Below are 25,271 nucleotides of genomic sequence, written 5' to 3' on the forward strand. Positions count from 1 at the left end.
ATTTCCATTACTTGTGGGTTTTTTTAAGCTGTACAAAATTGCTAAAATTAACATCATTTATATTTTCATTATCTATTGCTATGAAGCATATTAACCACAAACTTTGCACCTTAAAACAACACCTATTTATTAATAACATAGTATTTCCTTATCAAAAGTCTGGACATAGCTCGGCTAGATTCTCAAGTCAGGATTTTAAAAGGCTGAAATCAAGGTTTTGGTCACGTGCCTTACCTCCTGAAGATCAAGGTCCTCTTCTAAGCTTGGACTGTGATTGGCAGAATGAGTCACTGTTTTCTCACTGTATAACAGCAGGGTTCGTTCACAGATGTTCAATAGCCCTTTCAGGGTTCCTCTCACAATCTGGCAGTTGATTTTCCCCAAGGCCATCAGGGGAATCTCCCCCTACAGTCTGCCAATGTGAGTCCTAGATAACATAATGTTACTACAGGAGGGACTATCCTGTTGCTTTGGTCACATAGCATAGCCCAAGCATGAGAATGCCATCCAATACCGTTTTCAGGTTTTACTGTCAGTAAGCACATCACAGTTTACACCCACAATCAAGGGAAGAGTATCAGGGCTCACCTAAGGGTGAATCCCACTATGCTTGGGTGATCTCCATGTAGCCTTGATAATTTTACCCAATATTGGATCTCCAACCTTGGGATCAAATGTTATGTACCATTTTTAAGAGTTTTATTCATGGCTAATTTGTCTTTATGGAAGATAGAATTAAGCTCCATATCTATTAAAATTATAGAATTATATCCATCTTTATAAATTCATTATTTTAATATTCACAGATCTAGAAGTATACTCAGAGCTATTAAAAATGATACTAAATATAAAACAGACATGATTAACACTTATAAAATTTAGAAGTAAAGTAAATTTATGTACTTTAATTTATGATGTGTGAAAACAGGCTATTACTTATAAAGTAAGTAAAATTTTAAGGAAAGTAACTACTGAAAATTTAAGTCTGAGAAATTCTATAGTTCATTAATTTTAAATTTATATATAAATACTCAAGTCTCTCTCAAACTATTTTAAGGTTGTACTCTAAAGTTTCTTTTGCTCAGAAGAAAAAAAGCATAAAATGAAAGTTATAATAAATTTTGTAAGTTATTTAAATAAATTTTAAAATATTTTAAAACAAGTTAGATTTCATCACAAATTAACTATGTCCTTTCCCAGTGATTCCTGTGCCAAGATCTCTACCTCTCTCCCCTAACATAAGTTGTTCCAAAAAGCACTCCCCAGTAAACCTCATGCCCTCAAGTCTCAAAGTTATTTTCCTGGGAAATCAGCCTATGATACCATGTGTGAAGTAAATAATAATCACAACCTTATGTGCCAATTCACATAATCATGGTTATCATTGTGTGATAAAATATTAGAAAGCATTTTTTTCTCTGTACCTTTCTCTATTTACTACATCCTAAATATGGACCATTTTGTAAATTTGCTTTAAAGATAAACAATGTTTGTTTTTTTTTTTTAGAAAAATCCTATAAAAAGGAAATACAATGGCTGTGTAATTACCCAAAAATGTAAAGAAAGGTTCATGTGTAGTATACAAAATGTTTAATAGTGAATGTTTGGCTTAGAAAACAGAAGATATATAAATGTATTCACATATTTGTGTAATGATCTTATGGGGATTTTTTTTCTTTTATTTCTAGATTTCTCCAGAAGGAAAACTAAACACCAACACATGGAATTTGTTCAGGAGATATTATTGAAAACATAAAGCATTTTCCAGTAATCACTGCTGTTTTGACAATTCAAGACACAAGGAGAAAGTATAAAGGGGATTGGTTAAATTTGCGAACTAGAAGAAAACACAGGGAATGCCGTTTGGACCAGACAATGGCATCCACTTACTAGATACCCAACAGAGTTCTCTGAACATGTATCTTTTTCATTTATTCCACACTTAAGCATTTTTTCTGCAAAGATACACACATAACATTACAAGTGATAGTGGCTGTGAATAGCAATCATCAGATAATGAGGAAATACTAGAGCAAGAGAGGGGCAAATGATGGAGCCCACCTCCCTGGAGTTGCTGATTCACCCTCTCTGGGGCTCCTTCCTGGAGGCAACTCTTAGTTTCTAACCTTGGAAGTTAACAAAGCAACTTGGGTATTATGTTGAGTTACAACATGTCACTTCCCTTTAAAATGTAAGAGTTAAAACTATTTATTTATTTAAAAAAAAAGAATCTTGAAAATTTAATTCTGAACATAAGAAAACATATGCTTCTGGCCTGGCACCAGAATATGACCTTGAGCAAAGGTCCCTCACAGTGGTGTGAACAGGCACCTGAGCTATAAGCAAACAGTTTTAACTTTTGCCTCAGATTTATCAAGCTTCCTATCAGACTTTGAGAAAAGTGAGCTGAGTAAAATTTTTTTCCCTAGGACTCACGTAATTTCTCTTCTGTGGAACAATGAAAAAAGAAGCAGGAAAGGAGAAGAGAAAGAACATAAACTCTTAGAAGAGAGAAAATGTTTAAAGAAGCATATGAGGTTTGAAAATCAAAACTATTTTTCCCTTCTGTTCTTTCTAATAATAGTAAAAAAATGATATTGCTACAGTTTTTTAATAGGTTTAAAGTTATTTCAGATGATGATGACGACAATGATGAAGAGGATGACAATGATGACATCTTCCTTGGTTATCTAAAAGAACAATGTATAGTGAATATTCCCGATCTAAAATGGTTGTAAAATACATTTTAATTGAGAAGAAAAAATATATAAAGGGTGTCACTATAGAATCTCTCTTATTTTCCATAATGTTATCTCATGCATTTCTTAAATTGAAAATAAACCGATACTGGAATCAAATAGCTCAAAATGAATGGAAACCTGGTTTTGCAAGAGTAATACTATCAAATTAATAGTATTCATCAGTAAAAGTAATCTACATAAATGCATACAATGAATAAAATACAAAAATGCATTTACATTAAAATGCCTATTAAATGCATTTTCTGAATTATAAAAGAAGAATTTACACATATTTTTTTCTTCCATAATGACTATTAAATGTGGGACTCTTTTTTGTATCTTGCAAATTAAACCAAAGATGGCACCTGGTAGTTATCACACATGCACAAAGTCAGCAGTAGAGCAGGAGAACCAGATTTAAACTAGTGTAGCCTCTGATGATACAAACTAAAGAAGTTGCAAGTTGTACAAGAAGACATCCCCAGTATAAACCCAATTAATGACATAATTTTATCTATGGATCCTACAAAGCAGTTTCTTAATTCCATATAGTATAATCATAAAATGATGAGAATATAATTACTTTACTTCACCTTTGTTCAACTTTATAAACTTTATTTAATTTACATACCAGAATTTATTAATCTTTGGGTTAATTCAATGTATTTTGGCTAAAAAAATAAACACAATGTATTGAATCTCAGGGTAGTTTTATAAATCTGCATTTTGGGAAAGAGCTTGTTGGCCTAATTCAAATATATCCTTGTGCTAAGTATCAAACATTACCCTTAGATGCCATGTTCTGTCTGTACTCTAAATATGGTGCATTTTAATCAAATTTTGTTCCAATCACACAATTCTATAATAGCAACTATAATCTAATATTTTTTTCTAATCAAATATCAACTTAGAATAAAGTGGGATAAATAGAATCACTTTATAATACTAATACATTTTGACCATTAAATAAAAATATGAATTTAGACACAAAATGAAAAAAAAAGATAGGCTGTGCTCATGCCATATTATACAAAACACATAAAATAGAATCTGATTTGTGAAAGTGATCATTTTAACTAGTTGACAGGTGTTATAAAAGCAAACTTGATACAGATGAGCATTCTTTTTCTTTTTTTCCCTCAAATCCATATATCTGGGCATACCACATGAATACAAGCATTTATGCCACAACTAGTTCAAGGAAACCACATGTCTGTTTGCTATGGAACAATTTTTGTAACTCATTCTTCAATTAAGACACATATATGTGTCTTATATCCGTTTCAACTGTGAAAAGTAGAGATGCTGCATGTGTCTCTGTCTTCCCCAAAATAAGGAGATATATAAATATCTTTATAAATATGTATGTATTTTTTCTTGTATAATGACTATTAAATGTGGGACTTTTGCCTGTCTTACAAATTAAAGCCAAGCATGGCACCAAACATGTATATACATATATACACACTTTTGATGGAAGAACTATCTCCAAAATAATCTCTATTTTATTCAGTGAACAAAACCAGTGAGACTGCTCTCTATTACCATTCAAGCATTCTTAGCTCAAAAGTAAAGGTCAGTAATGTTAAGACATAAAGAGAAATTCTAAATGACTTAGCCTATATTTAAAGATGCTAAATATCATGACTTTTTTCCTCTCCTTTTGTACATTCTTTTATGAAGAATTTATTATTCTAAATAAATTTTGCCCAATAACAATTTTATTGCTATTTTTGCAAATATAATTAAATATAATTATTCCTAATGTGAATAAATTATAAAATATTTAATCAGATCAAACAGGGATTTAAAACAATGTTTTTAGCTATTACAGACTTTTTATATTTTGTGTTTATTATTATAACATGAACATACCATATACTGATATTTTTTGCTAACATTTCTAATTGCATTACTACAATAACACAAAGCCTCAAAGAAATATTATTTAGCAGAATTTCAAAATACAAAATGTTGAAGATGCAGGTACACATACATTTTTTTCATAATAACTTCCACATGAGCTTTCTAGAAGAATATTTTTGGAATAAATAAGCAAACATCCTATCTATATGTTTAAAAAAACTATGTAACCTAATTGTGGTAGAGACTCTTGGATGCCATCCAAGTTGACTTTCCCACTTATCTTCTTCTCTGTGAGAGGTACTAAAAAATGGGAAATAGCAATCATTCCTGCAACCAAGGTAAAACATTTTGACCAAATACTTGTCATTGAAATCTCAGGAGAGTCTGCTTAGGAGATCATGAAAATGGTTTTCATATCTGATTTCAGAAAAACGGAACACAAAATGAAGTCAACATAATGAGCCTCTGTTCTTTCTGCATTTGAAAATGGCAGACAAAGTGATGCCTGGAGCCACAAGAGCCATTTGTGAAGATGAAGGCAAAACTATGAATGGCAATCATGCAAGATGTGGAGTAAAAAATAAATTACAAGTCTATAGTCTTTAATACATTTCTTAGTTAAAATTTACATTCTAAGTTCAAGCCATTAACCGAAGTTGGGTTATCTGATATTTGCAGTGCAAAATATTCTAAATGATGACTAACATTTGAGGCAACTGATATTTTTGTAGATTTTCAAAAAAAGCAGAACTGCCTGTTTTCACCTGGTATCCATTCTCACCTTGAGTTTATAATAGAACCTCCAATTTTAGATGTATACACACACAACTAAATATGGTATTTTGGAACTTCTTTGCAACTATGTGAATGCATATCAGTAGGTGGTCCTACTCCAATAGGCAGGAGTGTCATTGTCTTGTACATCTTCCTAGGGTGAGCTCCAGAGAGTCTTCCCTTCCCTTTCTCCTTCCTTCCTCTTCTTAGTGCAGGCAGAGCTAGAAGTGTGATGAACCAAGAGATGGAAACACTTTGCCCAGAGGCTAGAAAAGGCAATAGAAAGCCCATGTCCCCCACTCCGTGCCACCACCAGAAATCTCTTTGGCGGATAATGCTTGAAGTGTTACATGAGAGGAAAATCACCCAAATTTTTAAAGTCATTGACCTTTTGGAGTCCTTTGTTATAACATCTTAGGTTTCATCTTAATGAAAAGGATTCTTAAACACCAAAAATGATTGTTTTTTTCCTGCTTAAATCAGTTTAAATACCATATAAACAGACTTGATACTTCACTATTTTAAAGGTAATGACACACCAGAAATTTATATTAGTTACTTACAATTTTAGAAAATTATTTTAAAGAAATGTGTGTGTGTGTGTGTGTGTGTGTGTGTATGTGTGTATTACAACACACAGGTTGAACATTTAATCATTATGAGAAAAGAACATGTATCTGGAAACAAAATTTAATGAATTAATTTTTATTAAATGACAGCTAAATTAAAACATAAATACTATAAAGACAAGATTACTATGTTCTTAAAGAACTTCATCAATAAGAATGAGATGTGGCACTTTCCTCTATAAAGGTATATGGAAGCTTTGATAACTAAAGAGTCCTAAGAAAAAATAAATATTTTCAGGGAAATGTGAGATATTTGATGCAAATGGAATATTATATCAACTGGACCCAATAAACCTCAATATTGATTGAAATATGTCTGTTAACAGCTATCATTTTTTCCTTGTTTAATCACAATATCCTTTATACCTTTCCTGTGCTTGACTTCTTGTCAGGTGTTCAGTCTAAACAGAAAGTTGGATGTCTGAAAATTAGAGACTAGCTGTCAATTAGAAAGAACTCTGGATTTTGTCATCAAATTGTTTTTATTCATCTGAAATAAAAGTCAGTGAGAATTCATAGGCAGTAAATCTTGATGAATTTACTCTTTAGATACGTACTATAATTTATTTATAATCTCTGACAATAAGCTATTAGTTTGACAAAAAAGATTAAAATCTGATTAGAGAAGTGCTAAACATTCAAATGTTAGCACTCTAAAAATTATAGCTTATAAATAAATGTATTTTACAAATATTGTATGTTAATGAAATACTATCTTTTTTAATGAATAAAACCATAAAATTAATGCAGGAAAATAACATTAAAATAATCACTTTCAATTATTATACCACATATTGTATATTTATAAAATCACTACAACTTTAACTAATTTTTAATATAAGCTTTAAGTATTTTAATCAATGATGAGGTGTTTAATGTAAAACCATGTTGGTGCGTCATTTATCACATATAAACCCATGGTAGTCTTATTTCAAATATTTTAGTTAACATGTCATATTTAATGTCATGAAGCTTCTTAGACATTATTGAGCAATGGTTCATATAAACATAAATCTATTTCAATAAGTTGATATATAATTATGAGTTTTTGAGCAATCATTTTTTGGAACTTCATAATTACAATGAACTTCTACATTCCCTCTGCTATCCAGTGAAATGGGCTCCTAACTCTCCTGGAATCTAGATGCTCTTGCTCAATCCTTCTCTGACTAACAGGCTCCTAGTCCCTAAAACTTTGGCCAATATTTTCTCAGTTCTCATTATTCACACCAAAGAAAATTTCCTGACTGAGCAGATGAAACCAAGATCCCTAATATATTTGTTTTTGAATGACTATTGCCTAATACAGTGAAAAAAAATGGTGAGGGAGCAATTTCATAGAGCTTTAATGACTCATGAGTGAATTGAAATGTTATAATACAAGAATGAAGGTAACATTTTTTTCAGTACATTCTGCTATCATATTCATGAATGTGCCACTCTATGAGCAGGGACAATAGGATATGTAGGTGCTTTCTTTTACTTAGAAGCTATCGTTTCACTACAAATGATTATGGACTTGTCACTGACGACAGGAAAATTCATCCTAACATGTTAGATGTCAGTAGAGAACAGTGAGCTAGATCTTAGGTTCCAGAGTTAAGCAGCCCCAACAAAACAAAACGGGAAGACTATTCAACTCAGTTACCTTATTCAGTATCTTAACATCTCAAACTTAATATTCCAAATCTAACTGGCATTTATATATTTTTTTCATGTTTCTCATTCTTATACCATTTGGAATTAAGCACATTTTTGATAATGAAAACACATAACTTCCACTTGATAATAGTAAATTGAATGAGATCAAATTTAGATTGTCATTTTTACGAGATCTTAATGAACATATGAGAAAATATTCTGGTAAATTAAACATGACTTCATCTGTTAAAATGAATAGTGAAGCCAGGCACGGTGGCACATGCCTGCAATCCCACTGGCTCAAGAGGCAGAAGCAGGAGGATCACGAGTTCAAAACCAGCCTCAGCAAAAGTGAGGCGCTAAGCCACTCTGTAAGACCCTGTCTCTAAATAAAATGCAAAATAGGGCTGGGATGTGGCTCAGTGGTCAAGCGCCCCTGAGTTCAATCCTTGTACCCCCTCCCCCCCAAAAAATGAATAGTGATTATTCATATTTTGTCAGCAAACTTTCCTGTCTTATAGAAACTATAACTAATAAGAATCTTAAAATAGCATACTAACAAGGAAAGCATTTTAAAATCTCATAAATGTTAAATATAACATAGTCTATAAAACAACCAAAAGTACTATAGTTAACTAAAGCCAAAAAGATATCCCCAACTTTGTTTCAATAAATCAAGAAAAAAGTGATATAGTTTTTCATTAGTGCTGTGCTTCTCAGACTGGGATACATTTATTTGGTTTACTATGCCCTGGAGTATTTGATGTCACTATAGAAAACCATGCTTTCTTCTGAACCAACAACACATTGATTTTGCAAGAAATAAGTATTAGATCATATTGTATTTAAAGTGAAGCAAAGCTGGTTTTATGATACTTAATCTGACTTTTGATGGATGAATTCAGTTTTTCTTTTGGAATAGAATGGAATAGAATGCAAAAGGCATATGGATTTTAAAGAAAAATGATTTTTCAAAGACATTTCACCATGCAAACCTTGAAAGTATTGCAATCTGATTTACTGTTGAAATTAATCATGTTTTCTATATTTGGAGGTTGGAAGGAAAATTTTCACATCTTTGTATGTGTCCTCTGTTTGAAATATTCCCACCACTCTCAGGGATTTCATGTTGCCCTTTTAAGAATACAAAATCATCCCAATTCTCATTCTCTAACTTAAATGCATAGACAATAAAATATGAATATATTCACAAGTCTTTTCAGTGAAGACTAATAAAGCATATACTACAAACACTAGTGAACTGTAGGAACACAATTTTATAAAGAGAAAAAAACACATAATTTTGTATTTTTAATTTTCTTGGAAGAATCAAAGGAAAGTAGACATCATAGGGGAAAAAATAGACTAACCTCTTTTGAAATTCCTTGTGCTAATATCACACTTCTGTTTTCATTTTGAATTGCATATGGACAGTGAAGGGGGCATCACAAGCTGTTCAGGGTATAGGACCTGCAGATAGATGTCCACCCCAAACCCAGTGAACGTCCATCAGCCAAGTAATCACCATTCATGGGTTCTAAAGAGCAATCTCTTTAGCATGTTTTAACCCCACCTTCAAATTTTAGTCCTAATACATTTTAGCCTGTGCCCCCATGATCCTCTATCATTCACTCTTTGTTTACATCACTCTTCATTTCATAATTATGGGATTCTCTATACCTTCATATTTTCAAATCCCTGTCAAACAAAGCTTTCTGCCGCTTATCCAGACAGCAAAATTTGCTTCTTCATCAAACCCCACACTAAGTGTTATGGACCTCAGGACGTCTTCACCCACTTGCTTCTTACTGAAGATGTAATTTTCATGTGTTTATCTAACTTTCCTATCATAATGAATTTTAATCATTCTTCAACATGTCAATCTTTTCAACTATTCCTAGGGTTCTTCAGGAACAACATGGCACATCTTGGATGGAGGGCTGAATGTTATCTACCTTAAGTATTTTGAAACAAATCAGCCTTTCCCTTATTGTTTTAATATATTTTTAGTTTCAATGATTATAAATTTTATATATACTAAAAAATGTATTTTATCAAGAGAGACATTTATAAAAGAATGTTTAGTTTTGAATACTGCCCTTTTCTTTTTTTATTTTTAAGTTGGTGCATTAAAGTTGTATATAATGATGGGGTTTGTTGTTATATATTGGTACATGACCACAATAAAACAATAAACTTTGGCCAATATCAATCTTTCCAGCACTTCCTGCCTCCCTCCATTCCTTCCCAACTCTCGTCCTTCCCTTTACTAATCTCCTTTTTATTTTCAGGAGTTGCCTGTTTGCCCACCCTTCTCCCCCACCCCATTTTTCTCTCTAGCTTCTACATATGAGAGAAACACTTGAATCTCAACTTCTGAGTTTGACTTCTTTCACTTAACATAATGGTTTCAAGTTCCATCCATTTTCCTGTAAATGACATAATTTCATTTTTCTTCATGGCTGAATAAAACTCCATTATATATATATATATATATATATATATATATATATATATATATATATGTGTGTATGCATAATCATATATATACTTCATATATATATATATATATATATATATATATGATTTTTTAAATCCATTAATCCATTGATAGATACCTAGGCTGGTTAAATAGTATGTTGAATTGTGCTGCTATAAACAGGAGTATGCATGTATCACTATAGTAGGATAACTTTTAATTTAGGATACATTTTGAGGAGTTGTATGGCTCAGTTACATGGTGGTTCCATGTCTAGTCTTTTGAGGAAACTCTATAGTGACTCCCATGGTTGTTAAACTAATTTGCAATCCTACCAACAGTGTAAGAGTGTTCTTTTTTCCCCCTGTTATGTTGAGAATTTATTATTGTTTGGAAATACTGCACTTTAACAACCTATTATTTTCTGAAGTATTTTCATATATATTTAGTCATTTGATGTTCAGAATAATATTCTAATTTTCTGAATGAACAAATATTTTCTCACTTTACAGGCTAGTTACTTACAAATGTTATGCGATTAGCTCTAGAACAAATAGGTAAATGCAGAATGTACTTCCTATATAATTTTCTTTTAATTTAATATCTAATCATATTTCTTAGCTATTAAATATATACTTCTAATTCATTGGAAAATGGCAGGTCTCACATATTCTAGACATCAAGCTTACTCTAGGTTTGGTTATCAAACAATAAATTATTTTATATTCAACTTGTTATAAATTAAAGTAATGGTAGTTACTGGCAATCATAGACATAATGGTAGAAATAATGATGATATGTATTATTTACATAAATATATGACAATATCAAGAATCAGTCTATGAATTGACACATAATATTTCAACACACTATGAAGTAGTAGTAATATCATCCTCTTTTCAGAGTCAGAAAGTGTAGACAGTGGAGAACTTTCCCAAAGTCTTGTAGGAGTAAAAGGCATAGTCGTGATTCAAATTTAGCAATTCTGACTACAAGATGACAGAAATTATATAATGGCCATTTTTTACTGCATTTGTACCTAACTTCATAATCTTCAACAGCAATATTATGGTGTACTGTACTAAATAAATGACATATCCACTGTGTTTATGAACTGAAACACAGTCCCTTGCTATTACTGTGTACTGAAGCATTTTATAGCTTTACCTTGGTTGAATGAATTCAGCCCAGCAGTCAATCAGATCAATAACTTCAGGCTTTGATTTTCCTAAGATGTTAATAATACAGAGCTTAAAAAAGAACTTTCAGAGGCAGGTGCCCCTATCTCTAGGAATCTCTGAATAATAGAATCTAGGAATCCTTGAAGAACAGATTTATCCCTGTTTGATCAGTATCTCAGAAAACAACACACAGTGATACTCTGCTTTTTCTTATAAATTATATCATGTTTCTTTCTAAAACTTCACAAAAATGACTTATATATGTATAGTATTATTTATAGTCCAAGGAGCCTAAGACCCATGCCAGCTTCCATATATAACTTCTCCAACTGAGACACTAACCACACTTAGGATATTCATTGTCTGGTATTCATTATCTCAAGAAATGAGAACAACTCTATTTTCCCATCAAAGGTAGCTAGCTTGAAATCATCCTTCTTTAAATAAAATGCAAATATTTCCTCATATAATCTAATAAGCCAATTACTAATATCGTTTGACATTGTGTCAAAGACCAAATTTGGGCACTAACATTTTTGACAGCTTGGAATGGATTTTTAATGGACCACTAATGAATAGAAGTTTAAAGCTAAATGCACATTGCACTGCTGAGCTACACACTCACCCCTGAGTCTTTAACAGTCAACTCAGTACATTTAATCAAATCTGCTTTGCATACAGTTAAGATAGATTAAATAGTTTGTCTTTCTTCCAATCATATTAGGATTATTCTTAGGTTCCTATTGATTCAGTGGCACTGAAGAAATTAAAGCAAACAAAACCACTTTGCCATATTAAACATACATAGCATTTTATAAGTCACTTCAGCTTACAGAGTATCTTTTTAAAAGCTACTAAATACGCATATTAGAATTTAGTATTTTGGAAAAGAAAAATGACAAATTAGAGGAACCCATCATACTGTAGCTGCTCCTAGAGACTGAATCTAAACAACAGTTCTGTGGTGGCATTTTGAGGTAGGAAGACTGTAGGAAAATGCTGGCATGCAACTCAGAGGAAAGAAAATTAATAAACGGAATAGAGTTGGGCAGCACCTGGTGCACAGTGGCTCAGTAGGAGAGAAACTGCTTCCCTCCAAGAAACAGAGAGGAATTCTTCCACTCAATTTAAGAAAAACACGTCCTGCTTTCCAGAAAATTCTCAACCTTAGCCGAAAATAAGCTCCAATAAGGCAAAGCAAGCCTGTGCAAGAGAAAGCTTTGGCACTTTCCAGCTGAGTTAGTAAAAGTGAAGAAGTGGTGACAGCTTAAAAAATGATTTATTTGGACTTCCTGAGCAGAAGAGTAGAAATACCTGCAGTTTATCTTTGTTTTGGTTTTTGGTTTGTTGTTGTTGTTGTCTTGCTATTTTTTCTCATTCTTTTTTGTCTTATCCTTGGTAAACAGGAAACAAGATAGGTCCAAAGTTTGTAACACTCCAGTATCTAAATCCATAGACATCCAAGTGGATAAAATCCCAAGGAATTAAAAAAGTTTATTGTTAAAATAATTAGTGTTTTTTTAAGTAAGAAATGAATTAAATGAGAAAATATAGGAAGTGCAAAAGCATTTCAATAAAGACATAGAGACTCTGACAAAGAACCAAACAGAAATCCTGGAAGTGAAAGATTCAATAAATCAAATTAAAAATTCAGTAGAAAGACTCTCTAATGGGCTAGATTAAGTATAAGACAGAATCTTAGAGATTGAAGATAACAAAGCTTACCTTGGATATTCAGTCATTATCAAAGAAAAATATTAAGAAACCATGATAAAAATATACAAGAATTCTAGACAATATTAAGAGACCAAATATTAAAAAATCACTGTCATCAAAGAAGGAATTTCTGTGAAATAATAGAAATACTAGAATAATGAAATGGATATCCAGATGCATGAGACATTTTGAATCCCAAGTAGAAAGTAAAAAAAAATTCTCTAAGATAACCTTATACTTAAATGCCAAATATACAGAATGAGATAAAATTTTTAAATTCTGAAGAGAGAATCATCAGGTCATATTAGAGGCTAACCAATCAAAATAATATCTAATTTCTCAACAGAAATCTGAAAATTCAGGCATGTTCAGAACAATGTGTCTGAAGCCCTGAAAAAAAATTGACAACCAAGATTGCTATATCCAGCAAAGTTATTCTTCAGAATTTAAGCACAAATAAAAACCTTCCAGGATAAGCACAAAGTTAAAAAAAATCATAAATGCTCACTCAGTATTACAGAAGATATATAAAGAAATTCAGGACACAAAAGAACACAAAAACAAACAACAGAGTTTGAGAAAATATAAAACTCTTTAGGAGATTAGCAAATGAGAATTAGGATCAAATTAAACATTAGAAATAAAATGACAGGAAATAATAAACAGCACACTATAATAAAACTGATTGTAAGTGGTTGTCAATCATCAATTAACACATAGACATGCATATTAGATGAAATATGAGACTCAGTCATATACTGCAGAAAACAACATATAGGCTATCACATGTTTGCAAGTGACAAACCTCTCAGGCAAAGAAATCCATAGGCTAAAAGCGAAAGTACTGAAAAAAAGTCTCCATGCACGTGGAGTTGAAAGCAAGCAGGTGTAGTTGCTTTCATATCCAATAAAGCAGACTTCTTATAAAACTTAATCAGAGGAAACAAAGAATATTACTGTATACTAGTGAAGAGAAAAATGTACCAAGGTGCTTTAGTAATACAAAGTAGTTATGACCTGAAGATGGACAGGCCTAATTATATAAAATGAACATTTACTTGACACAAAATTTTGGATAGATCCCAATAAAATAAAGCTACATTTCATCTCTCAATAATACATATGTGTAATTGTTAATCTGAATTGCTATCTTAATTGGATTAATAGATATCTAAGATTAAGATGCTTTGGGGTGTCTCAATGAGGGTATTTTAGGAATGATGGGCATGTGGGACAGAATATTGAATCAGAGACCAATGCTAAGTGCAGACAGAACAGTCCCATAGGGTGGAAGTTTGGATGGAAGAAAAAAGTGGAAGAATAAGGAAGCAGCAGCAGATGCAAGCTTAATTCTTCTTGAATGGGTTTGTGATTGCTACTGTGATGAACAAGGATATCAGATTCCAGCTCCTTCACTCTCCAAAGCAGACTCCACCAGTAACTCTCCAGGGAGTTTCCATGTCTACATTCCTGGACTGGGGAGGCATCATTGTTCCCTTTTGTTTTGAGGGTCTAGCTTTTTGAACTGAGCAGCTATTGGTTCCTCTGGCTCTCAAACACACAGACAGCCATTGGGAACTCTCCAGCTTCATGATTTGTAAGCCAATTTAATAAATCCCCTATTTTTCATAATCATATACATGCTATGGTTTCTGTTCCTCCAAAGAATTCTGAGTAATACAAAAATTGGCACTGAGAAGTAGGGTCATTGCTATGACTAACCTGACCATGTGTTTGGGAAGCTTTTGGAGCTTTTAATAATATGTGGGAGAAATTTTGAAGTTTATTGATGAAATCTGGTAAAACTTTAGAATGTTGTAATTGGAGCTTAATAGGCAATTCTGATTGGAGTTCAGAAGAACATAGTGATGATAGGACTGTGGACAGTAAAGATTAGGCTCAGGAGGTTTCCGGGGAAGAGGAAAATGCTATTGGAATTTTGACTAGAGGCCATTCATGTTACATTTTGGATAAGAAGTTGTCTGGATTTCTTTTTTCATATCCTGAGACTTTCTTTAGGGCTGAACCTAAAGATGATAAACTAATTAATTTTTCAGAGGAAATTCCAAGACAACAGAGCCTTCAGGAGGTGGCTTGGGTATTACTGGTGCTTTGGGACAAGTTTTTTATGATAATCAAGAGCAGAAAGGAAAACAGAAAGATTTAAAAAACTTGGAGTTCAGCCACCGGAGCTAAAGAAGCTGTGGTTGTAAAATGGATTATAGTCACTAAAGAAACACTAAGTGCTTGATCAAAAAAAAAAAAAAAAAAACAGTAAAGATGGCTTGAAAGTATCTCAGGATTTGGCAAAACCACACCCTTCTTATGCTCAAGGGTATAAAAGTAGAAATTCCCTTGAGAAAAGACCAGTGGAGCTTCCTGCTTCCACAGGGGCCCTAGGAAGTTGTTTTACCATGCTCAGTCATCCAGGCACTCAGAGATTGTAGCAGAAAGAATACCAGGGGGCTTGGGAATTGCTCAATTTGGCAGCAGACTTTATTGTCTACTACATGGTGCTGGTTCTGCAGAAATACAGAATGTAGGAGTTAGGAGGTCATGGAGACCTCCACTGAGATTTCAAAGGAAGGCCTAGAAAGCCAGGGAAAGTACCCCAGGGTCAAACTTCCTGTGGGCTGCCCCTGAGAAGATGATGCATGGAGAAATAAGAAGGAAGCCAAAACTGCAAGGAAGATACCCCAAGACTAAGAAATGCCAGTATCCTGGAATGTCTGCTAAGGAAGGTGCAGGAATCAAGCATATACATGACATAAAAGAGACCATATGGGTTACAAACAACAAAACCATAAGGGTAGTGCTTATCTTGGTTCTTGGTAAAATAATGATAACAATACATCACAGGAATGTTAAAGCAGATGAAGCATTACAAAGTAAAGTTTGATGCATGCTTTTCTGCTTCTATGGCACTATAGCCTTAAAATTCTTCATTTTGAATCTTCATAAACTTGTTACTTTATCAATTTGATTTTTTAATTATTATTTTATACATTAATTATTTTCAAAGGTTTGTACTTTTAAAAATTGTAATGATTTTTAACTTCAATCATTCTTCTATTCCTATTGCATCAATAAGAGAAAAAGTTTTATCTTATCTGTAAATCATGATTGTAAATCAGAGAATCAACCGCAAAGGTCACATTTCTTTACCTACCAGGTACTAGTGTGTTATAGAAATCTCGATCAATTTAAAACTCACTTAGAGTCCTTTCAAAATCAGTACAAATAGTTTTTTTTTCAAATTGCATATATAATGTCAATAGTGATCTTGAACTCTAAGGTATCCAACAGAAACCTTCAAACAAGGTCAAAGTATTTTAGAAAATTATAGTAATCTTTGAATTTTTTCAGGATCCATGACAAAATACAAAACAACTATAGCCCAAATGAATTCCAGAACTGCCTTTTGATTTGGTTACTACCAAGCTGCCTATAATGATGATGCTGGAGCACAATCTATATTGTGGCAGCCTTAATCACAGGTCCATTTACAGTAGCTCTCACTTAATAGGGTGTAGTTGCATCATTCAGGCTTTGCATACATGACCTAATGTGAGTCTGGGCTCTCTGATGTCAAAGCATAGGGCACAGTTGCTCAGTGAGTCTCAGTTCTTTGCTAGGGAAATATTTCTGTCCTTTTCCTATAGCTATTTAAAATAGACTCAGACAGGGGCTGGAGATGTAGTTCAGTGGCAGAGCACTTGCTTAGCACATGTGAGGCACTGGGTTCATCCCTTTGCACCATATAAACATAAACGAATAAATAAAGACATTCTGTCCATCTACATGGATAGTATATAAAAAAATGGACAGTATATAAAAATATACTCAGACACTTATATATGAGAATGTTTTGTTTTTATTTTTGACACAAAATTCAACATTTACATGTATAATTTCTTCCCGTGTTCATGCAAATGTAGATGTAACTCAATTGAAAGTAAGATTTATATGTATCTTAGTATACATATCGATTTTCTCCATAAGAATTCACAATGCCATATAGAAATACCCCAATTTATTCAAAAGCTGAAGTTGCTTTAAAATCTTTTCTGGTATTTGTGATATTGTTTATTATTTTCTCCTAATGCATAATGGTAACAGTAATAATTTTTATAAATGATATTATAAAATAACATTTCCCCAAATCTAGAAAAATTATATATTTAGCAAGAAAAAGTTCATTTTATTGTGGTGTTCCATTTTGTCCTTTACCAGTATCAGTTGCTATTTAGTGTTGAAAAAGAAAATAGAGCTGTAGTTTGAACACAAACACTATTGCCAGAACTATTCGTTTAAACATAAGGAAGCAAATAAGAATCTCTCTTCTCCCATGATTTAATAATGTCACATTCTTAAAACGTAAAAATTAATAGTTTCAATTTTTGAGTTTTTAGATATTTTATAGAAAGGCACTAAATTTTAAATATCATATGAAAATACTAATAAGTAGTCATCATAAAATATAGTGAATTGCAAGGTGGCATGCCATATATAGATTTTTTCATCTACTACATTATAACAAAATTGCATTGTATGAATATTTTGATTAATTATTATGATGAATATTGAAACATTGTATTGTAACATTATAAAATGCTATGGTTATATTCAAGCAAAAGAAGTATATGATTTGATCTCAAATTATGTCCTCAAAGGCTTCATTTCTATTTTTAATTTTATGCATATAGATGCAACTTCTATTAAACTAGTCAAAGATTTCTTCCAAAGTGTAACTTTAAAAAATATTTTAACAAAATGGCAAAGTATAACAAAATGAAATCATGGAATAATGCTTAATTTTTCCTTTAAGTATGATATTTATTATCATTCCTCTTTTTCTATATTTCAAAGGATGAAATATGTATCAACAGTCACTGCCAGTGTCTTTTTAAAACAATTTTAAATCATAGATTATAAATCTAACTGCTTTTCATTAGCATTTCTATTAATATTAGCAGATTCTTCAAAGTGAATGCATAACACTAAAGATTACAAATTAAAAAAAAACTATGAAAGAAATTTTTACCATGCTTTGTTTTAGAGTAATAAAAATCTATATTTTTTTAATTCAGTGTATAAGATTTCAAGCTACAAGATATATCTCAGATAATTTGCTCATGTTTCAAGATCTTCTCCAAATAATTGTTCTTCTCTTCATATTTTTATTATAAAATCAGGCTTAAAAAGATTGCTTTTCAAAAGATGCTCTACCACAAAAAAGAATAAAGTCTATAAATTTCACTTTTCTCAAAGGTTACATGCAGAGAATAACTCAATCATTTGAGTCTTAACAGTGCTTCATCAGTGTTTCTTCTTACGTGGAAATCTCATTTTTAGAAAATTTGAGTTTAGACAAAAAGAGGCAGTGAAAATACTTTCTGAAGCTTCGAAGGCTTGCCTTGGGGTAGCTAATTTCTGTGATGACTTGTGGCAGAAATCCAGCAGCCTACTGTTGACATTTTCATAGTAATTATAGCTCAGAATCTGGCTGCTTGGAAGAGCAAAAATGTGTCACATATGACATGGCAGACCTTTGCTAATATTCTTTTTCTTTTTTTCCTTTACTATGGCTTAGAATTGATGGCAAAAAGTAACAAGGTTGTACAGTAAATGAGAGTTTCAATGTAAAAAATCAGATTGTTAAGAAAGACTGTTTAAAATTAGGAATGACCAGGTGTTCCATAAATGACATATTCAATAAAAGCCCCAAGGAAAAATATGACAAGATGTGTTATTTACTGAAAGTATTGAGCAGGGCTCTGATATCTACATTGATTCCTATATAATTCACCAATCTATACATGAATTTGTTTTAAAGCACTATATTACACTCCCAGAGTGTAACGCACATACTCTTAGAAGCATGTCTCTTTCCACTGCTAACTCTACCTTGCAAAATGTTCTTCAGGAGTTCATGGGAAAGAGAGGTTGCAATTGACTGTGGATCATGCAAGGGGTCATGGAAGAAGAGTATAAAATGGGCTACAAAAAATGAGAAATGATACAGAATAGATAAATAAGAGGGCAAAGGCCTTCTATTCCAGATGAATGGCTCATTTGGAGGAAGTCACAAAAACAAGAGAAAGCATAAAATATAGCACAAAGATAGACAATAACTCAATTTGAGTGCTGGGAAGCACACACACACACACACACACACAAAGAGAAAATAGAGGTGAAAAAATAAAATATGGTTTGGAGGCAGATAGGGAAGTGCTTTGGGATTTGAGGATAGGAAATCTGGATTTTATTTGGTGCTGACATTTGTAGATAAAGTATCTGGTGAGACCTGTCTGTCACTAGAAAGATCCTGGCTACTTACCAAAGAACTCCCACTGTGGTAGTTCCTTGATGAATTCACCACTGTAAAGAATCTGGCCTTCAGCCCTGAAGCCTCAGAAACCTGGTTCTGCCAGCAGAAACCCATGTCAGGATGGTTGGTGCAAACTCTCCCCGAGCTCAGCTGGGTGGGCACGGAGACAGAAAGGGAGTTATTTTGTCCTTTACACGTTATAGAGGTATAGACCAACCCTGGATAAACACTGGTGGTGACCATTCTTACTCCTGGCCATTCTGCTCCCTGCCAAAATTTGCCTAGGTAAGTTATATTTCTTTTTCAATTCAATCTCCTTCTAATAAACTATTTTCTTCCAAAAATGGGTTGCAATATATAAAAAGCTTACATTAACACAGACTCAGGATTCACATGATCTCTCTCTAACATGACTCCACACATACAATGACTGGTCCATTATCTGGATATCACAATTTATCCCATCAAAGTCAATCCTACTGCAGGTTTTTGGAAAGCAATTTACTGTGCCAGTGATGTGAAGCTCTACTGGATAATGAATTAAAGAATGAATGTACATTTTTAATAAAGGAACAAGATGAGAACTATAATTTGGGAGAAATTAATTGATCAGTAAAGGCTTCCTGATGCTCATCAGCAGAAAAAAAACCTGAAAATGTGAAGGTAATCTACAGAACCAGTGTAAGTAAGAGATAATGAGGATCTAATCCAAGGAAGAGTGAAGAGTCTTTATCTTGAAATTTACCTGAAAAGGGCTGGGGGGTGTGGCTCAGTGGTAGGACCCTTGCCTAGCATGGATGAGGCACTGGGTTTGATCCTTAGAACCACATAAAATTAAATAAATAAATAAACAAGTAAATAAATAAATAATTTCATTGTATCTATCTGCAAGGAAGGAAGGAAGGAAGGAAGGAAGGAAGGAAGGAAGGAGGAAGGAAGGAAGAAAATTACTGCAGACAAAACTTACAAGTGATTAGATTGGGAACGGGAGCAAGGAAGACAAGAATCAAAGTTGCCTTCAATAAAAAAAATCCCTGTAATTGTAAGAACATTCAAGAAATCTTTGCAGAGCTTTAAGTTAAAAATTCTGTTTATAGAAGTGATGGCATTGCACAATTCACCTATACCCATGTTATCATGGAGAATATTTTATGGAATTCTGAATATTTTATGTAAATTTTTTTATCTGATATTTTCTGGACTGAGTGATTATTTGTATCCAACATGCTGAAGGGTTTGGGTACAGAGAATTTGTTTTAAAAATAAATCAATTGTAAAATATAGAATACTTTAAAATTTATGTTACAGAAAAAACACTCAAAACTAAATGACAGAATTACATAGGAACCTTAAAATGAATAGAAACAAGATTAAACCACAGGAATAAGTTTCAATTCCAATCTAAACTTACATGCCAAAATTGTCATATTAATATTTAAAAAAAATTTTCAATTTTTTATACCATGTGAAAATAAATTATATTGCTATTTCATTTGCTTTTCATTAATAAAACTAAATTCCAAAAAAGAACAAAATTCATTAAAAAATTGTTTGAACTTTGTCAGCCAATTTTATTTATAAAATTGGTTCAGTTAAAATATATTAAAAATTGCAAAAACATGGAAAATATGCTGTTTAAAATTGGTATAGTATACATATTATTATATGTTCTTTACACAGCATATTTTGGTTTTTATGTGATTTAGTCAAAATTTATTTAAGGATTTCCTTAGGTAGGCAGAATTTCATTAATGCATACTATATACATGCATTAAAATTCACACTGAACACTATTTAATAAGTACAATTTATACATATTAATAATATATTTTAAAAGAACAAAAAATGCTTGGTAATGAACATACAATTTATATCTAATTTAAAAATCAATCAAGTCTTTTCACTGGATGGTAACAAGTAATAACAATATCCCTAGGTTCCTATAAAAACTGAATTGTGCAATTTTATTAAACCATCTAGGAGAAAAATCACTTATAGTTTCATTCAAATTAAAAAAAAAGTTGAACCCACAAACCACAACACTGAAGGGCTTTTATTCAACAAGTACAAACCAGAAACATCATAGTCTAATCCAACAATGAAAAGGTGAAAAATAATGTATCTTATCCAAGATAAATAATGAAGACCAAACATGTTTTTAAATTGCATTACCTACAGAATCATGAAGCTATTTACCATTTACAAAACTTATCATTCATAAAGAACTTATTTTTATAGTTCATGATCACAGGTTCTGGAGGAAGGAAACTTTAAAATATTCAAGGGCAAACAGGCAGACCCATCAGAAGGGGGAACTCTTAGCTCAACAATGACCTTGTGTTCAGAGTGAATTAAGCATGTGAACCCTCCTATAGCTATCACTTCCCATAGATGAGGTTTTGACATTTTCCTTTACTTCTGACCATGGTACCATCAGTACCTCAGTACTGAGTTTGTAATTTGGGGGACCTATGCCAGCCTTCCTCTACTCTTCTCCATAATCCTATGATCAGTGATAATAGCATGTATAAATAAAGGGGCACTGATTGCAAGGGGAAAAAAAGAAAAGAAGAAGAAGAATTTGGGCAGGAGAGGGCATTTAGCTATTCAAAGCAAACAAAGCAGTTCGAAAACTAGATTTCCTAATCTCATTCCAGGACCTATAAACTGCTGTGGTTCTCAGCCACATGGGTTGTGATGCATAATGTGTGTTAAAAAAAAACTCACTTTTCAAATATATTCTATTTCTCAAAGATAATGAAGGACTTCTATCTTTATTGTTGATTTGTTATCTAAATTCAACATGTCATTCCACATTGGAGACTTTTATTGAGAAAAATGTGCAACTTGGAGTGAAAACCATCAATTCTATAACAAATAGTTTAAATAACAATAACATTAGCAAGCAAAAAAAAATAGCATATTTAATGAATTCATGAAATTCTGAGGATAATGTTGCTACATGTGTTGGTGTTTGTAAAAAATCTTACTTTACTTAAAAGGTTACTTTCAGATTCCACAGCTTCTAAACTTCCCTAGCTAACAGAATGGAATGTGCCTTTAATTCACAGTTTTGGTTAAGTCCAATCATTCTTTTAAAACTATGAAGTGTATAACATCTCAATTGCAATAAATTACATTTTATGTCAAAGGAAAAGTTCTCAGGTAATACTAGGTTAATGCTGTTGATCAATGTTCCAGAAAATTTTCCCCCAGGGAATGTTCATTTTAGATGAAGCTAAGAGCCTCAGGGACATTGGAGAAGCATATCAGATGTTGCCAAGGGCACCTTAGACAGCCTTCCTGAGGGACGGGGAGGCTGCCTATAATTTCATACTGCACTGTATGCCATGAAAGGCCTATAAATATTCCCCTGAACTCCTAAAACTGGTTCTTCAGCAGATGCTAATACCAAGAGCCAAAGCAATTAGCAAGCTTGTATTTCAAAGTATCCAGCATATAGTACCCTGTGTAAATATTGTGAAAGTCACAAAAGTAGCCTGGCAATAGAAAAGGAAAAGTGAGCTATGATTAAGGGACTATCAAATTACTATTTTTAGGAGCTGTGTCTAGTAAGCATTTTACCTCATTCAGGAAGACAATGCCAAGTCATGTTTTATATATCTGGAGGCAATTCTATTTAAGTTGGTGCACTTTTGGTCCCTCTCCTTTTAGGTCCCTGCTGAGAATTAAAAATTAAACTATATATATATGCTGGGTTGGGTTTGTGGCTCAATGGTAAAGGACTTACCCAGCATGTGTGAGACACTGGGTTCAATCCTTAGTACCACATAAAAATAAATAAATAAAATAATTAAAAAGAATAAAAAAATTTTAAAACCATGTGCTAATATTTGGAACACTCAATGTAATACTTCAAATTGACTATAAAGTACTGTAATTTTTATCAAAATTCTCATTTAAAATAGTATATACAAAATTTCTTTCATAAAAAATACTATATACAAAATTTAGCATGAAGTTCAATATCAGTTAATTTAATAAGAATAAAAATATAAAAATCATTGAATTTTAATGTATTCTACTTTTTTCAGTATGCAGCTAATTAATTTTGTTCTTTTGCTATAGAACTATAAAAATGAAAAATCTAAAATGGAGTATAATCAATGATTAAACTATCTAATATTTAAAATAATATTCTAGATAAAGAAGTCTTGAAGTGTAGATAAGACAACAAAATTATTTTTAGAAATTAGACGCATTCCAAATAATTATATGATATTATTTCATTTTTTTCATTTGTTCTGATTAGTTATACATGACACTAAAATGCATTTTGACACATCATACATAAATGGAGTATAACTTCTCATTCTTCTGGTTGTACATGTTGTAGAGTTACACTTGTCATGTAACAATAGATGCACATAAGGTAATAATGTCTGATTCATTCTGTTATCTTTCCTACCCCCATACCGTGTCCTCTCCTTTCATTCCAAAGTATTTCTATTCTTCCCTAGCCTGCCCACACCCCACCCCTTACTGTGAATTAGCATCCACATAGCAGAGAAAACATTCAGCCTTAGGTTTTTTGGAATTGGATTATTTCAATTAGCATAATATTCTCCAGCTACTTCTATTTACCTGCAAATGACATAATTTCATTATTCTTTAAGGTACAGTAATATTCTATTATGTATACATACCACATTTTCTTTATCCTTTCATCTGTTGAAGGGCACCTAAGTTGATTCCATTGTTTAGCTATTGTGAATTGAGCTGGTATCAGCAGTGACTGTGGCTATGTCACTACAGTGTGTTATTTCAATTTTTTAAAAGTCAATACCATCATATCACTCTTTGATATTCAATATGGAAAACAGAAATTTAAGTGGTCTCCTATGAATGTGATTAGCAGTCTTTCTCAGAACCCATTCAACACTGATTAAACATGGATTATATGTTCATGTATTGATTGTACACAGTAATAATTTGTGAATTTTTATGTCTGATTAAATGAAATAAGTCATTTTTCTCTTTTTTCTTTTAGCCTACTTTGAAAATAGGAGCAAGGAAACTCAGTCTCTAGCAAAAATAAATAGAAGAAAAAGATGGAAGGAAGGAAGAAATATCACGATTGTAATAATTGGAAACTAGGTACAGTTAGACCTAACAGTTTCCAAAATTGTTATAAGCCAAATGACAGTCATTGTAAGAACATATTCATCATTTCTTTTACAGCCATTTTCATCAACAGTGAATATTCAGAAGTGCACAGTGATATAAACAAAACAAAACAATAAAACACTAACAAAATACCAGTAATATGCAGTTACCAAATGTAGTATTCCTATAGGAAGAAGCATTCTTAGAACAGTATGTGATTTTCAATTACTGGCCTTTATAAGACTAATAAAGGACAGGCTACTAGACATCTCCTGTCCTAGCTTCAAGACGAATCATGGTAGCATCATTGTGATGGTAAGACAATGGGTTCTACTAAAAATTCCAAATCTTTATGAACTTCTCTAGCTCGTGAGAAGATCATCAAGGTGACCATTTAAAAGGTCCAAACCTGACATTTTAAAAGGTGGAAATCCAATTTGTCTGTAACAATTCATTTTAAGTAGTCAACTGTTAATAAGTAGCAAAGCAATAAATAAATAAATATTATTTTTAAAGAGTAGGTTCAAATACAGATTGACTAAGCATCTTAAAATGTTGTCTCTACATTTGTAAAAGGAGATTAATTGTGTCTACATTTTTAGCTGGTAAGAAATTTTAATGAAAATAAGAAACTACTTAAAAAATTGTTAAAGAACTTTAATGAAAATTTCTCCAGATATAATATTACACATGGCTCAAAAGTACAGGAAATGATGGTCAATATTACTAGTCATTAGGGAAATACAAATCAAAACCACAATGAGGTATCACTTCACATCCATTAGG

Source organism: Urocitellus parryii, unplaced genomic scaffold (assembly GCF_045843805.1).
Source record: "Urocitellus parryii isolate mUroPar1 unplaced genomic scaffold, mUroPar1.hap1 Scaffold_40, whole genome shotgun sequence".
Lineage (NCBI taxonomy): Eukaryota > Metazoa > Chordata > Mammalia > Rodentia > Sciuridae > Urocitellus > Urocitellus parryii.